This window comes from Lissotriton vulgaris, chromosome 4_1 (genome assembly GCF_964263255.1).
Source record: "Lissotriton vulgaris chromosome 4_1, aLisVul1.2, whole genome shotgun sequence".
Classification (NCBI taxonomy): Eukaryota; Metazoa; Chordata; class Amphibia; order Caudata; family Salamandridae; genus Lissotriton; species Lissotriton vulgaris.
In genome coordinates this window covers 1,328,952,047-1,328,966,821 of record NC_141691.1, presented here as the reverse complement: position 1 = coordinate 1,328,966,821, position 14,775 = coordinate 1,328,952,047, and the positions used below count along the sequence as shown (strand labels likewise).

General features: G+C 50.6%; 1 protein-coding gene across 6 annotated transcripts in view; it reads left to right on the top strand.

The window, feature by feature from the left end:
- The first annotated feature begins 6,045 nt into the window (after positions 1-6,045).
- The window catches only part of LOC147723944 (cadherin-7), a 329,109-nt gene continuing 320,379 nt past the window's right edge, over positions 6,046-14,775 (top strand). Inside the window, exon 1 of one of the 6 annotated variants that reach the window (XM_086965552.1) lies at positions 6,046-6,315. The gene's annotated coding sequence lies outside the window, so the exon portion shown is untranslated. Of the gene's footprint in view, positions 6,316-6,997; positions 7,086-7,267; positions 7,359-7,655; positions 8,190-12,052; positions 12,116-14,775 lie in introns of those variants that run through there. The other 5 variants (XM_086965556.1, XM_086965557.1, XM_086965554.1 and 2 more) reach the window with 5 other exon arrangements.

Below are 14,775 nucleotides of genomic sequence, written 5' to 3'. Positions count from 1 at the left end.
GTGGCATTGGTGAACCAGAGGGTGCTGTGATGAACCAGAGGGTGGCAGTGGTGAACCAGAGGGTGACAGTGATGAACCAGAGGGTGGCAGTGGTGAACCAGAGGGTGCTGTGATGAACCAGAGGGTGGCAGTGATGAACCAGAGGGTGACAGTGGTGAACCAGAGGGTGGCAATGGTGAACCAGAGGGTGGCAGTGATTAACCAGAGGGTGGCACTAGTGAACCAGAGGGTGGCAGTGATGAACCAGAGGGTGACAGTGATGAACCAGAGGGTGGCCCTGCTAAACTGCTCGGGAGCCCTGTGGGTTTGAGCCCCCACGCTACTGGGCTGCCCAGGGGTTGTGCGTCCACACGCTACTGAACTGGCCTGGGGCCCAGTGGGTGTGAGCCCCCGTGCTGCTGAACTGCCCCGGAGCCTTCTCAGTGTGAAAATCATTTGTGCTCAATTGCCTGGGAGCCCTCTGGGTGTGAGCACACATTGTGCTAAGTGCCCCCCTGCCCCATGTACATATATACCCGTACCGCACAGCACCATTATGCTCTTGCACCATGAAGTCTGGTGCCTGGATGCTCCTGATCCGTGTAGGTGGTACCACCGTCTGGTGCAGTCAAAATGTAAAGTCATTACTTGCTACACAGCACCAATAAACACGTGTCCCCCCAGGCACCGGTATGCGCATGTACAAGGCGTGGAGCACCCGCCTGCCACTGCACCCTACTGCCCAGCGCCAGCATATGCCTGTACGGGCAGTTTAGTATGAGATGGGACATTGTCCAGAAGCAGCAGCTGCATGCGCCTGTACCCACTGAGCAGGATCAGAATGGCTTTGTACCAACAAGCGCAGCAGAGCTATCTTGGACATATGAAGGATTCTGGGATCCTGTGCCAAACGTATTTTTGCATCCATGAGTTTTCCGAGCGCCATCCCCATGTAGCTCCTGTAACCAGGAGGCTGCTTTCTCCTCATCTGCTGCTCTGCTCGGTCTCTGACCGTTTATAAACACGATGCATGTAAACTCTCATAGAACCCCGCCGGTTTGGCCCCGTCCACCACACGCTAGAGGTATGAAACATCTTCCCGCCCGTCCCCACTATAATGGCCAGCTCACTCAAGGGACCTCGGCGCCTTTTGGCACGCTGGCAAAGTTACAGGCACATGTGGTCACATATTTGTGCAAATGGCACAAAAATCTGCGAGTTCGCGGGAAAATTTGAGAACTCGCTGATTCTTTTTTCCATTTTGCACGAATTTGCGCACCGCGAATTCGCAAATTTCACCCATACTTAGTTTTGGCCTCATCTTTTCTGGTATGATATGCTTACTCAAACATTAAAAGTACAAGAAAAAATGGAGCGGTGACCTCCCAGACTTGTGTGTTTTAATAATAAAGACTGGCCAGTTCCTTTGTGATAAATAGGTTCTTTATTTCATAATCCATCGAACTGTGCAAAAAGCCTCAGCCAACGCATTTCGTTCAAAGGATTGAACTTCGTCAGGGCTAATTATATATTGGGCGAACAGTGCTCACTGTTTATCCTGGGTCAACATACATTTTGGTAGATTTTTTTTCCTAGGATTTTCCATTTTTGCCAAGAACTGCCAAGTTTATCAACCATGGATGAAGCAGCATCCATACCCTCTGTTGATTTTGATTGGGAAAAGGGGAAACTAGATTGCTACAATGTGAAACAGCTGAAGCACTTCTGCATGAGATTTAAAGTTGCTATGACCGGACTCTCCAAGAAGGAGGAGTTCCAAAAGGCCCTGAGGACCTGAGTCGAAGCAAGGCATACCCCTGAGAATGAGGAAGGGGCTGAAAATGCAGAGGAGCAGCTTTGGGCCATTGGGTCTGGGGGGGGAGGAGAGCACCTTCCCCAGCAGGTAGCAATGTTTCTGCCAAGGGCCTGTCCCCAGAAGACCTTGTGGACAGACAGAAGAGTAGGATGCAGGAGATGGAGCTGACCAAGCTCAAGTTAAGTGGGTAGTTAGAATTGGAGTTGCAAACTAGGAAATTGGCCCTAGAGGAAAAGAGTATGCAGTTTGAGCATGAGTTGAGAATGAGGGAGCTTGATTTGGAGCTCGAGAGGCTTGAGGCCATGAGTGTCTTAGCCCAGAAAAAAGAAATGTGTGTAGCTCAGGAAGTGAGCTTTGCTGAGTTGGAGGTAGAATCCAGCTCAGATCGTGGCAGCAAAATTGAGTTATCTAGTGCTGAGGGAGGAGTACATACACCCAGAGATGTGGCATGTTGGACTTGGCCCTTTTTGCAGGGTCATCCCTGAACTTTTTTCCTTTCTTCTGTATTTTTTCTGACCTGTTGTTGGCTGTGTTATTACTCTGGGCTCTTTACCACTGCTGATCATTGCTAAAGTGCATATGCTCTCCCTATTTTAAATTGATATATGGATTAGTGACTCCATGGTTGGCTGGTTTGGTTTACTTGTCAGACCCTAGTACAGTGCACTGAGTTTTCCCAGGGCTTCTAAACCAAATGATGCTGGTGGGCTTGCAGCACTGGTTGTGCCACCCACAGAAGCAGCCTGTAAAAGTGGGTCTAAGGCCTGCCATTGCAGAGCCTGTGTGCAGTCTGGTACTGCCATACTGACTGGGCAAGTGCACCCACTTGCAAGTCCCTAAACCTTCCCTTTTCTTCATATTAGACACCCCTATGGTAGGCCCAAGGGCATGGTGCATTGTTAGTATCAGGTAGGACAAGCCCTGATGTGTGCGGCATATCCTAATAGTGAATTACAGCCATTTTCCTTTTTCACTATTGCAAGGCTACCTGTTACCCTTAGGCCAGAATGGGAAGTTTGATTATAACATCTTATAATCCTAACTGACTCAGGGAACCAGGAGGAAATTCAAGTTTAGTATGCATGAACTAAGAATGATAAAATACATCCTTTAATAAAGTTGGTTTTAACATTCTGTGTTTGAAAATACCACTTTTAGAAAGTAGGTATTTTCTTGTCTAACCATCCAAGCCTGCCTCTGCTAGGTTGTGTATTCCTTGTCTGGATTTTGAGTGACAGGGGCTGGGGCTTTCCATGAGACAGGGTGAGTCAGCTCAGTGCTGAGTACAGAGATCTGCCTCTAGATGGGTGGGTGGAGTTGCACCTGGGACCTGAATAGGGCTGTGCCTTCCCTCCACAATGCTGGGTCCACCTCCTGTGGTGCATCTGGCCCACACTGTCAAAGGAAAGAAGGAGTCTTGTCAACAAAGTTATCCAGGACTGCACAGAACTGGTTTGGACTAGGCACAGACACCCTCTGCCTCCAGAGACAAAGGATTTTGCTAGTATAAATATGGGGACCCAGACACCTAGAAATTTAGATCACTTTTGGGAAACAAGAAGAACCTTTGCTGAGGAAAGGAACCAGAGAAACTGAGGAGAAGACTATCCCTAAGCTCAGTGCTATTTGGGGGATCGGCCTGCAGTGGTTCCCTGACTGCCAAAGAAAGGAGTATGTGCTACTTTCAAATCAACTTGTAAAGGATCTCCAAGGTATTCAGATAGAGCTTGCCTCCTGCTGCAGTCTCAGGGACAACAGACTTCACCAACCGGAGAAGAGTGTCGCCATCGCAGCAGACTCTGTTGCATCACCGGAGAAGCGTGTCGCAGGGCCTGTCGCAGCTCAGAAGATTTGTTGAGTCACGGCACGGCCGTAGGGCATGCACGCATCATTGTCGCATCAAGAAGATGCCATTTTGTTTCATTGCACCGGATCTTCATCGCATCACGGCGCTGCTGGTCGCATCGCCACGGAAGCGCAGTAAGAAACCGGCGCATCACCTCCCCACACTGAAAAGAAGCGACGCATCCCCTACACAGCAGTAGGGATCTGACACATCGCTGTTCTTGCGTGGGATGAACCAACGCATCACCTTCCCTGCAAGACTTTCATTGTATAGCGTTACGCATCAAAAGGTACATTGAACTTAAAGTGTCTCATTTTACATCTAAAGAGAACTATGCTAATTCTACCATTCTAAAGTACAGTATTGTGAATTTTTGTCGTCTGTAGTCTTGTGTTAAGTCTCAATAAAAATACTTATTTTCATACTACAACTTGTGTGGTGTCCATCTGTGGTGTTGTCACTTGGTTACTGTATGTGTTCACAAATGCTTTACACACTGCCTCTGAGATAAGCCTGTCTGCTTGTGCCAAGCTACCAAGGGGGTGAGCAGGGGTTATTTTAGGAGTGTACCCCCTTACCCTGACTAGAAGCAGGGGTCCCTATTTGTCACTGGTACCTACCTCTGCCAACTAGAGACCCTCAAATCTAACAATGTCCCACAAAAATGGATACTTGGTGTCCAAGCCACCCTCAGGGCGCCTCATGGGAGTGAGAGAAACACCCCGATCTTCCCCTTTCCAAAGTTTCTCTCCAAAAAGGATTGCCTCCTTAGGAATCCAATAGATTCACAATCGCTAGGCGTGAATCCTTTCGTAAAAGGCTTAATGCTCATTTCAAAAATAAAAATGTGGTCCTGCCTCAGTCCTCAAGCAGGGATCCTTTGGGTGGATGGGAGGGCTGTCGGCAGGCGCGCAACAACACCCATTGGGATCAAAGGGCTTCACACCCCTCCCCCCCCCCCCCCCGTCGTGTGTAGCAGCCTGGGCTCAGACGGCTTCCGGGCACACACAGAGCCGCACCCCAGAACTTCACAGGTCTTTAAAAGACCATGTGCATGTTAATGAGGCTTTGATGTTGTTTCACCCCTTCCAAGAGCCCCTGCATCTCTACTCTGCCTATTGCTTAAAGTTTTAGCCCCCACCAATTTTTTTTTTCTTAGACCCCACCACCCCCCCCCCCCCCCACACACACACCCGAAATGTGCCTCTAGTTGCACCTCTGGCTGTCGGTATGGGCGCTAGTGACAACAGGACATACATCCCTTGCCAAGATGGCCTCTGCTGTTGTCCTCCTTGTCCAGAGTGCCACAATTTAGCAACCTTCTTTTGTGTACAAATGCAGCTCAACAAAACCTGATTGCCTACTATGCAACCCCCCATCTCTAGTGGGAGTGGAGTAATTGGGGGACATGGTACCAATATTTCTCCTCAAATATGAGGGTAAATTATGTCACCTAGGCAGAGTAAATGCGTATTTTAGAATAAGGCTTTTCGTTCCGTCGCAAATATTTATGGCTAACAGGTCGCTGCATAGTGAGGTGACACTGCTTGGCGGCACTGAGTGTTCATACAGCTTCACGCAGTGAAAAATAAGCATTCCAGTTTAGACAGAGGAGCACGTGTCCTACTCCTTTCCCCTTCCGAAAAACAAGCCAACGAAGCTATGAAGTGATTTTTTGGGGGAAGACCCCGTTACTGTTGGGTTTCACTTGGCTACTTTCTCGGGAAACAACCTCCTCCTTGGACGTTCACTGTCCCTGTGTGCCTATTAGCCCCTGTGCGCGCACCCCGAAGGATTAGTAATCTGCAGTGCGTGGTGCGGCCGGACCGGGAAAGCCACCTGCTCCCAGCCTGTGCTCGCCCATGACGGACTCAGCCCGGGCTTTTCAGCACATCCAGGTCACCGCCGAACAGGTGCAATTACGCTGCCCATGGGAGTCCAATTTACCTCAAAATAAAACATGCTTTCTTTCTCGGAAACGCTTCAGGAAAATAGGCAGGTCTCGCGTTGGCGCGTCGCCTCTCCCATAGACGCCCAGCAGGCAATGACCCGGCCTGCCCAAGGAACCTAGTGCAGAGGGGACCCCTGCTCCCGGCTCAGCGGGGACATCTTCAGCCAGCAAGGCAGATCTGGGGCAGGCGGAGGAGACTGAAAGGGCAAAACTATAAAGCGAGCAAACTGTAAGTTCTGATTAGTTTTATGACTTTGCTTCATGCCTCGGGAGCTCAATTGATCACGACTTATACGACAAGGAGGAAAAAAACGTTAAACTCGCTCCTCAATCTCTAGCTGGCTTTCAAATGCAAATCCGGCACCGCGAGGTGGGTTGGATCCGGCCCCGCCCCCTTCAAAGCCCCATTCCTGAATCTTTCTCTCATCCAAAGGACCGATTCCATCTGCAGATCCCGTCAAAGGGGGACGTCGTCCTTTTTGGGGGTTTTGTCTGTTTTTTTCAGCAGTCAGTGGTGGTCTGCGGGAGGTACAAAAGTGCCCGTGCTCCATGCAGGCGCCTCAGTGGAAGTGGCTGAAAGGTGGGAGAGCGCCAGAGCTCCAGGGACCCTGCTGCTGGTCGCAGGCGCGCACAGCCACTGGAGCTGGGGAGGTGCCGGTCACTGCTGGTCGCAGCCCTCACTGGATTTTATGCATACGGAAGGTCTCGGCAAGAGGCACAGAGGTAAGGAGTGCTCCCCTGCAACTGGTCGCCGGCAGAGGATGTCTGTGGCTCTGTGATTCTGGGTACCCTCTCCTCCCTGCTCGCGCGCAGCGTGGTGCGAGGCTGACAGCACATCCGGCGCGCAGTGCAGCCACATTCACAACTTACTTCATTGCCACCAGATCCCGCATCGAGGGCAGGACGCGCTAGATATTTATAGAAGTATTAAAGAGGAAAATGGCAGGAAGGTGAAACGTGAAAAGACTTGGGAAGGAGCTGCGGTGGCAAAATGTGAGGAGGTGACAAAAGACGACCTGCTGGGAAGCCATCGTTGCTGTTAACGCAGGTTGTGTTATAAAATAAGCAGAAACTGGAGAGCTTGCAGTTTACCGTTTATTGGGAGGGGGAGGTGAGACCAGTGTAGCCGGCTGTAAGAACGTGTCTTCTGCCTTCTCTTGAACCCTAGCCTTGACTGCAGGGGCGGCAGGCATGGCTGCGTGCCCCACCTACGGGGGAGGACTATAGTGACTAGTGAGCACATACTGACGGATACAGACGTCCTTCTCACATTGCTATATGCAGGGCCGGACTGGCTTTGTGGTGGCATGGGCGTGTGTGAGACCTGTCGACCCCACACCTCCCATGCGCTACAGCCTGCTCACGCACGGCCGCGGGTTCGGCGCCTGCACGTGTGGGCAGCCGACGCGTTTCAGAACCTGGGTCAGCGCAGTCTTTTCCGGAGAATCCCGCGGCTGCCAGAAGAGGTTCAGAGGAGGGCAGATTCGGCTAAGGTGGGTACCCCTTGGGTTTGGAGCACGTACTCAAGTTCATCGGACCACAGGGGTGCCGCCGGCTCTCTCCCTGGCACCAGCTCCCCACCACGTGGAAGACTGACTTCAGAAGTGAGCTCTCCCTGCTGGAAGGGCAGTCTGCACTTCACAGCTCGCCCCGCCGTCATCCCAGCCAAAGTGGATAATCACACAGGCTCAGCCAAGAATAAACGCCGAGTCAACAAAAATGTGCCGCGCTGGGGAGCGACAGTGCCGGCTAGCAGCTGCACCAGGGTGAGCCTCTGCGGTGCAACAAGGTCGGGGCTTCGCCACTTTACTTCAGCGTCACACTTACAGGGGTGTCTCGCTGCGAGTAGTGCTAAGGGTACACATATCTCAAAGCACCGCTGCTCCTGGGACGGGGGTGGGATCTCTTCGTGATGAAAATATGATGGTGTAGTGCAGCGGAGGCTCACCTGTTTGAGGGATGGGATGATGTACGGTCGGTTAAGTCTTGCTGCTCTGCTGTTTGCATTGTCAAGCCCCTCTTGTAATGACAAGAGAGGGTCAATATCAATTATGTCTCAAAGCCAACGTGCACTAGAAGGCGCCTGCACGCTGCACTGAAAGACCTTCAGGAGGTCACAGGGCGTGTTAGCTGGCACCACGTCCCACATGCTAATGTGCCGGAGGGATCTGCTCTGCACATGACACGGGAGGAAACAAAGGCACGTTAGGCGAGAGGGAGAGCGACTTTTCCCGTGCCAGGGCGACAGGGATCGTCACCAGCAGCTCGGACTCCAGCAGCCTGGACAGCAGCAGGCGAGGGACAGGACAGGAGGGGTCGCACGTGCCCCACGGAGTGTGCAGGTACGGGCTCCAAGGGCAGAGGGATGCCGTTAACTTGTCTTGCTGCAGTCAGGACCCACTCACCTCCGTGTCTTAATCCGACGTGGGCACTAACGTGGCAATTCTGAGGTGCAGAACTAAGCGGTGTCGAATGTGGTATTTACGCTGGCATCAAGCGCGGTAATTTAGTAGAGCGGTAACAAGAGTGGACTACATTTTTTGGCTTTTATACCACGAGGTTTGAACGCTCATGGCAGTTTGTGTGGAAGAATCACGGTAAGTCTGCCCTGTTCTTTTTGCTGCAAACATTAATTTGGGGGTTTCAGTGTGCAATGAAGGAGCGCTGTGCCCATATCGCGGGAATTATCCAAATGAGGGTGTTTTATGGGGTGTTGGGAGTGTGCTGATAGGTTGCAGAAACAGAGTTTTTGTGCGCTCCCCTGCAAGAGAACCGACATCAATATCCACTCCTTTCGGGAGCCTGGGATAGAAACAGGAAATGGGTGAAGTGCTGCTATATTCAAGACGCGTGTAAGGCGCAAAGGGATGTGTAATTGTCTGCACCCTACCCCACATGCACCATAGACGTGTACTGTATTTTTTTACCGGCTGCCAATGTCAGGGAATACAGAATCTCTCCGTATCTTTTTAGCATTTTTAGGGTGGATAGTGTTCCAGCGTGAAAAATAAGGTGGCCCACTTGTTGGATATGCCAGCAATGGAAGAGGGCGGGTATAATTTGGGTGGGGTGGTTGTGTTGGCCGTGCAAGGATTGTAGATCGTGGTGCTTGATGGTAGTGTTTATGGCGGGATTGGTGCTGTGGATGTTCGAGGTGGTGGAATTCTGGTGGTATTGTGTTACATCCTGGTAAGGAATTCCAGAAGACTTAGATAGGTTACAGATGATAGGTTTATTCTTCTTAGATGGTTAGATAGGTTTTCCAGTATATATGTAATTAAAGCCCCACCAGGAGCATCCTCTCTGCTGCTCAGCCCAGGATCCAACTTACAGTCCACTCACAGAATACCAAACACTCCAATGACATCGACGATGTAAGGTTAAAAACCTTAGATATAACATATTGGTAGCAATCCTGTTGTTGGAATAGGTTATGGTGGGTATGGTGGTATTTTTGATGCTAGTGCTGGTGGTTATAGTGTCGTTTGAGAACTGGTTATTGGTAAAGGCAGTTTTGATGGCACCTGGTGTTCTTGATGATGTTATCTCTGGTGAAGGTGTAATTGGTAGTATAGCTGTTGTAAGTGGCGTGGTAGTACTGCTTTTGTAAGAGGTGTCGTTACTGGTGGGAGTGCTGGTGGTGCAATTGGTGGCTGTAGAGCTGTTGGTGGTAGTGTTGCTTACAGTATCTATGCCGATGGTGTTAGTATTTTAGGTGCAGCTGATGTGGCAGTGTTGGTGGTGTATTATTAATGGTAGCAGTGCTGTTAGTGTGTTAGTGTTAATTTTGTTGTTAGTGTTGTTGGTGACGTTTGTGGAAACAGGATGAACGTATTAATGGTTAATGAGATGAACCTACTGCTGAATCATAGCACCTGTTTCAAACAGCCCTCCTGGGATATGTAGTGTGTTTAGCACCTAAATAAACAGCCTCACTATTAGCACTGTAACCGGAAGTGGTTAGCCCACACTTTCTACATGCTCTTGTGGTGTGCAAGTTGAACACATAGAACAAAGGTGAGCTTTGCGGAATATGTAAATTACAATCCAGAAGTTTCAATTTAGCTGGAGTGCTGATAACGAGAGGTTGCATTTGTATTTGGCAGGTGGATACAGGAGGCACGATCCGTTTTACACGTGCCCGCCTGTCAAAGCGCGTGAGTAACACGAGTGGTGCATGAGTGAGAATTTCACAGTGAGTAACGCACCTCCTCGTGCGCGCTGTGGAAATAACAGACATTCGTAACGTCAAAGGCAATGGTTTGGACGCTTTCAGATATGCGTGCGTTCACGTGCAGTTTTCAAAGTAAAGCTTTTGGTAATCGAATGGCTTCATTGTTCACAGCTGTGTGCAGTGAGATGTGCAGCACTGCGCCCTGGGAGATGCGCACAGCTCCGGGGAGCTTGGAGAGGTCCACTGCTCCATAAATTGCACCGCTCTGTCGGTGCCCTCCTCGTTAGCTCTAGAGTGCTGCTGCGCATCTTCACATTGTGTACAGCCCCGTAGTGCGCCTCATGCATGGCTGCGATAGGTGTACAGCACCAGAGCTCTGCCTGAGGGAAGCAGATCTGGAGGGATGCAAGAGGCGCACACCTTCGAAGTGCTGCAAGAGTTTCATGCGACGGACGAGCTCCGGAGTACTGCAAGGCTTCAGGGGCTACACAGCTCCAGATAACTTCTAGATGTGCACAGCTCCCGGGTGCTGCAAACTGAATGCCTTGGAATACTTAATGGTGTCTCAGCACAGGTTCGGGGCGCTGCTACACATTCAAAGTTATGGGGCGCTGCAAGAGCTGTACCTTTCCGTAGTATTTCAAAGGATTGTAAATACAGTGACTGCACCCAGAAGTGCACAGCTCCAGAACGCTGCTAGAAGCGCACAGTTCCAGAGGCGCCGAGAAAACAACCCATCTACTGAGTGCATGGAGAGTGGACAGGTGGGCTCAACCCCGTCCTCATTTCACACTCGAGGAACAGATGATGCTCACCGGGCAGCCATTGGACCCTAGTGCATGTACACTTTTGTCTTAGCGTGGCCTCCCAGATGGCTTGTGCTGCCCAGCCCACCCGTGTATTACTTTCAACAGCAGCGTCCTCTAGTACCGAGAACTGCAGAGGAAAAGACAGTTCTTCCTGAAAATCTGGTAAGAGGACTTCTATTTGAAATGACGTGCATTTCTAACTCTAATGCAGGTGTCTTCCACCGCAAATTAAAATGAAGACGAGTATATACGTAACTGTGCCCAAAAAATAAATGTTTATTAAATTTCTGTAATTATGGACATTACTGAAAGTATATACGTATTTTTTTAATAAAAGAATCTCACATTAAAAACACTGAAAGGGAAAGTGTTATCCTTTCCAAAGGCGCGTGTTTTTCTCTATCACAGACTTGTGGGGCTACACTGACATTTTGTTGGTGTACACGACGAGCACCCTCCGACTTAGAAACATACAGATGAGGGCCAGGAGGGCGAAGAACAGCGCCATGGCGACCAGCCCGATGGAGTCCTGGCCCAGCGCTGCGCCGCCGGCGCTGTGCCGAGCTGTGGCGTTCAGGGTGCTGTTGTACTCGGAGGCAGCGGTGCCAGGCTGCTCTGCTGCTCTGAATGCTTTGCCTCCCCCGAGGGATGCTGCTGAGGGAGACGGCGCGGCCCCGGGGAGGGCGGGGGTCCTGCTGTGTCTTCTGGAGGGCGCTCGGCGCTGCTCCTGAGAGACTCCACTCTCTCCTCGTAGGAGAGGCGCTTCCTCCGTCCCCAGACACGCCACACTCTCACAAGTCGTGTTGCTGCTCCCAGTCGTTGCCTCTGATGACAGGACCTCTCCAGAAGAAGTTACCTCCGCCAGGGACACCGTTCTCGGCGAGGACTGAGCCGGCTCAGGCTCACCGTTGCCTGCTAGGTTGAAGAGGTACGTTCTGAATTTCCTCACGAACATGACTGCGCAGTTGGTTATACGGCCGCATGGTTCGACCTCTGGTCCCTGAAGGGCATCGGTATCGAAGTCTGCGTCGGGGGGCTGCTGGGACGACCCCTTCAGGCAGATCCATGAGACCAATAGCGCCCCCAGCAGGCGGCACCCGCACAGGGGCATGTCTCCAGCCCACCGGCTTCAAAGGTGGGCGAAGGGCGCCTTCTCTCCGTCGTCCGCCAGAGGGCGCCCTCTTCAGCCGGCCCTAGACACCTGCGCAGCCAGCCCTGGCCCCCCTAGCTCCCAGCGCGCGGAGGTTTCCTTGCCTCAGACAGGAACGTTCTCCGCGGCTGATGCAGCGAGGAAGTCGAACTGTCCCATTGTGACGCGCACAGGCGTCCGCGAGCTGCGGTGAACGGAGCGCGCGCTGTGGAGTGGAGCTCCTCGCGGGCGCTCACAGGTGCCAGGCGCACAGGAGATTGCAACGGGTTCTTCTCCAGTGGGGTAACACTGGCAGATTGTCAACTTTCCTCGACTGGACACTGGGCTTAAGACGTCATTTCATGACTTTATCCTTCATGAGGCGTTTTGCGCTTTAGTCGGGTTGGGAAGGTAAAGAAGAAGGTCTGTCCACTGTCCCCTTACCCAGACCCTGACCCTGAGTGTCGCCCCCACCCCCCCTGCGTCAGCCTACTCTCAGTGTTTGCAAAGCAGGAGTCAGTTGAGGACCACGAGTCCTTTATGCACGTCAACGTGGGGAGGTGTCTCGGGGGTACAACCGTGGACACATCATCACTCAGGAGCAAAGTAAAACGTTGCTTCAACTTGTTTTGTATGTATGCACCGCGGGGTTTCTGCCGCCGTCCAGTGGCGTAGGCAGGGGTGGCTCGGTGCCCACTCTCGGGCACCGCGTGTCCGTACATTTGCAGGAGCCCCGACAGGCGAGTGCACGTTTCTTGTGGCTGTGGGGGACGCCAAGGAAGGGTGCACTTAAAAGCCTGGCAGGAGGGGGTGGACACGAGTGATTGAAGACACCGAGGCGGCGGTGGCAGTCTCGCCGATAAATCTACCGAGATAATGATGCAGTGTGATTTTTTTTCAGGTTGTTTGAAACCAAGCCAAACGCTGTATTTTACTTTGTTACTGATGTAGTTCAATTTACCTGCATGGCGCTCTCACATTTTCTTCTTTAAAAAGTGAAGCACAAATATAAATCAATGTGTCTGACTGACGACAAATAGTACAGCTGGGTTTCAAGAACTTTACCATATACTCATGAAGAAAAAGTACGATCTGTCCATAATGACTCTTTGTGCCTGGGCTTGAAAGGGGAGGGGGTGGTGGGGGAGGAGCGAGTGTTCATCTTATGTGGTTTGGTGGTAGCAAATGTAGTTAGCTGTCTTTAAAGTTTTACAAAAAGTGTCATGTGCAGAACTATCATAACTCTTTCCTCTTTGTGTGATCTCTTTGAAAGCTGAACTAATTCCCTCTGTCAACAAAAATTTGAATGGTATATGATTTTTAGAAGATACTTGTGTCTTGAGAAATAACCCCTTATATTCATTGTACATTTTCGCACGTGACTTCCTTTTACGCATGGAGTATTCCCAGAATGAATCCTGGCATTCGTTGAGGTGAACTATGTTCAAGGCTAGGCTTTGGCGCGCCAAGATAGTTAGCTTTCAATGGCATATTAGAGGAACAGATATGCCGGCCATGACTGCGTACGGGATGAGGTCAGCCCTCTTCAATTTATTAGATAGTAGAAACATCACATATTTAGGCATGCAGCGATGAGTTTAGCTACGCCTATGGTTTTACAATGCAGGTCGACGTTCTAGCTGCGTGGCAGTATTCCCTTTCTCAACAATTTGCAAATGAATCACAAAGAAGGTGGCAACAATTGTTAGCCCTTCAACAAAGTAGCACGTTTTTCGTGCCTGGCACTTACTAGCTCAGTTGGTAGTGCTAGATGGGCTAAAGCAGCATGTGACTGTGACCTAATGTGCATTAGAGGGCAGATTACACAAGTACCTTGGCATGTAAGGGGGGCTCCACCTCACAAGTGGTGTTTCCAACAGGAAACCCTGAGTTTGGTCAGCCCCCAGCCCTGTGTAGTGATGTAACTGCTACAGTCTTTAATGATGTGCATAACATACTGTTCGGTACAAACTGTAATTAAAAGTTGACGAGCACACACAATATTTACTGGTGCCTTCCTAACCTTACTCTCCAACCACTAAATGCTACAGCACAGGCAGGAGCAGTCCCACAAGTGTCCCTCACACAGAGTAAGAATAGCACAGTCTTCCCTATCACACAACAGCCGGATGGAGGATAGGCAAGAACCAATGCATGTTTTCTCTCAAAGAACAGGTGCAACTGGGGTAACAGCAGCCCAAACATCTATCCCCAGATGTACCGGAGTTACATCAATAAAAGCTTATTACAAAGACCGAACAGGCATAGCACGGGCAACAAAAAGCAAAGGCTAAGGGCAGATCCTATTCCAAGGGGACCTCCTGCTCATAACGCTGCATGCAGGCAAGAATGTAGTAACATTGGTATGTATGTCCCTGACTGTATTTGCCTACGAGAAGGCAGGAGCAGGAATCTGCTTACAAGGTCCTCTAGCACCAACAGTTTCTGTTGGAGGGAGGGTGGGGCAGATGCCTGCTCAGTGTAGTAGGGCCTGTTTATGGGACTTCTTCATCTCCCAACACGCCTCTACCATCCCTCAAAGCCTCCCTGAAGCCTCTACAGTTAATTATACTTTTTTTTCTATTGACCCCCTCAGTATCCCTTAGTCTAAACATAGGTGCCATCAGCAAGTGCTAAAACATCCCTCGGCTTGCCATAACAGATCACATGCTGGCTCCCTGGGACCCGTAGCACATACCCACATTAAGTTGCCGATTTCACAAGCCCTCATATGGCCCTCAAAGACCCACATCCGATTCATAAAGACCTTCAGAGACAGTCCCAGCAGAAATGAAGCTGGACCTCAACCAACTAAAAACAAGTCTCCCACCACCATCCACGTCCTTCTTCTCTTCCTAAGACATCCTCCTCTGTCCTCCACCATCCTCTTCAAGTCCTGAGACAGCCTCTACAATCTCCCAGGCACTCCTGATGAACCAGCAATTTACTAAAGAAACTCTCTGCCTGTACGCAGCTTTAACTGCCCCTCAGTAACCATCAAATGATGTTCAGACACTCTGGTGCTCTAAGGATTTCAGCTCCCTCTGCTCAACATCTGCATTTTCATAAAC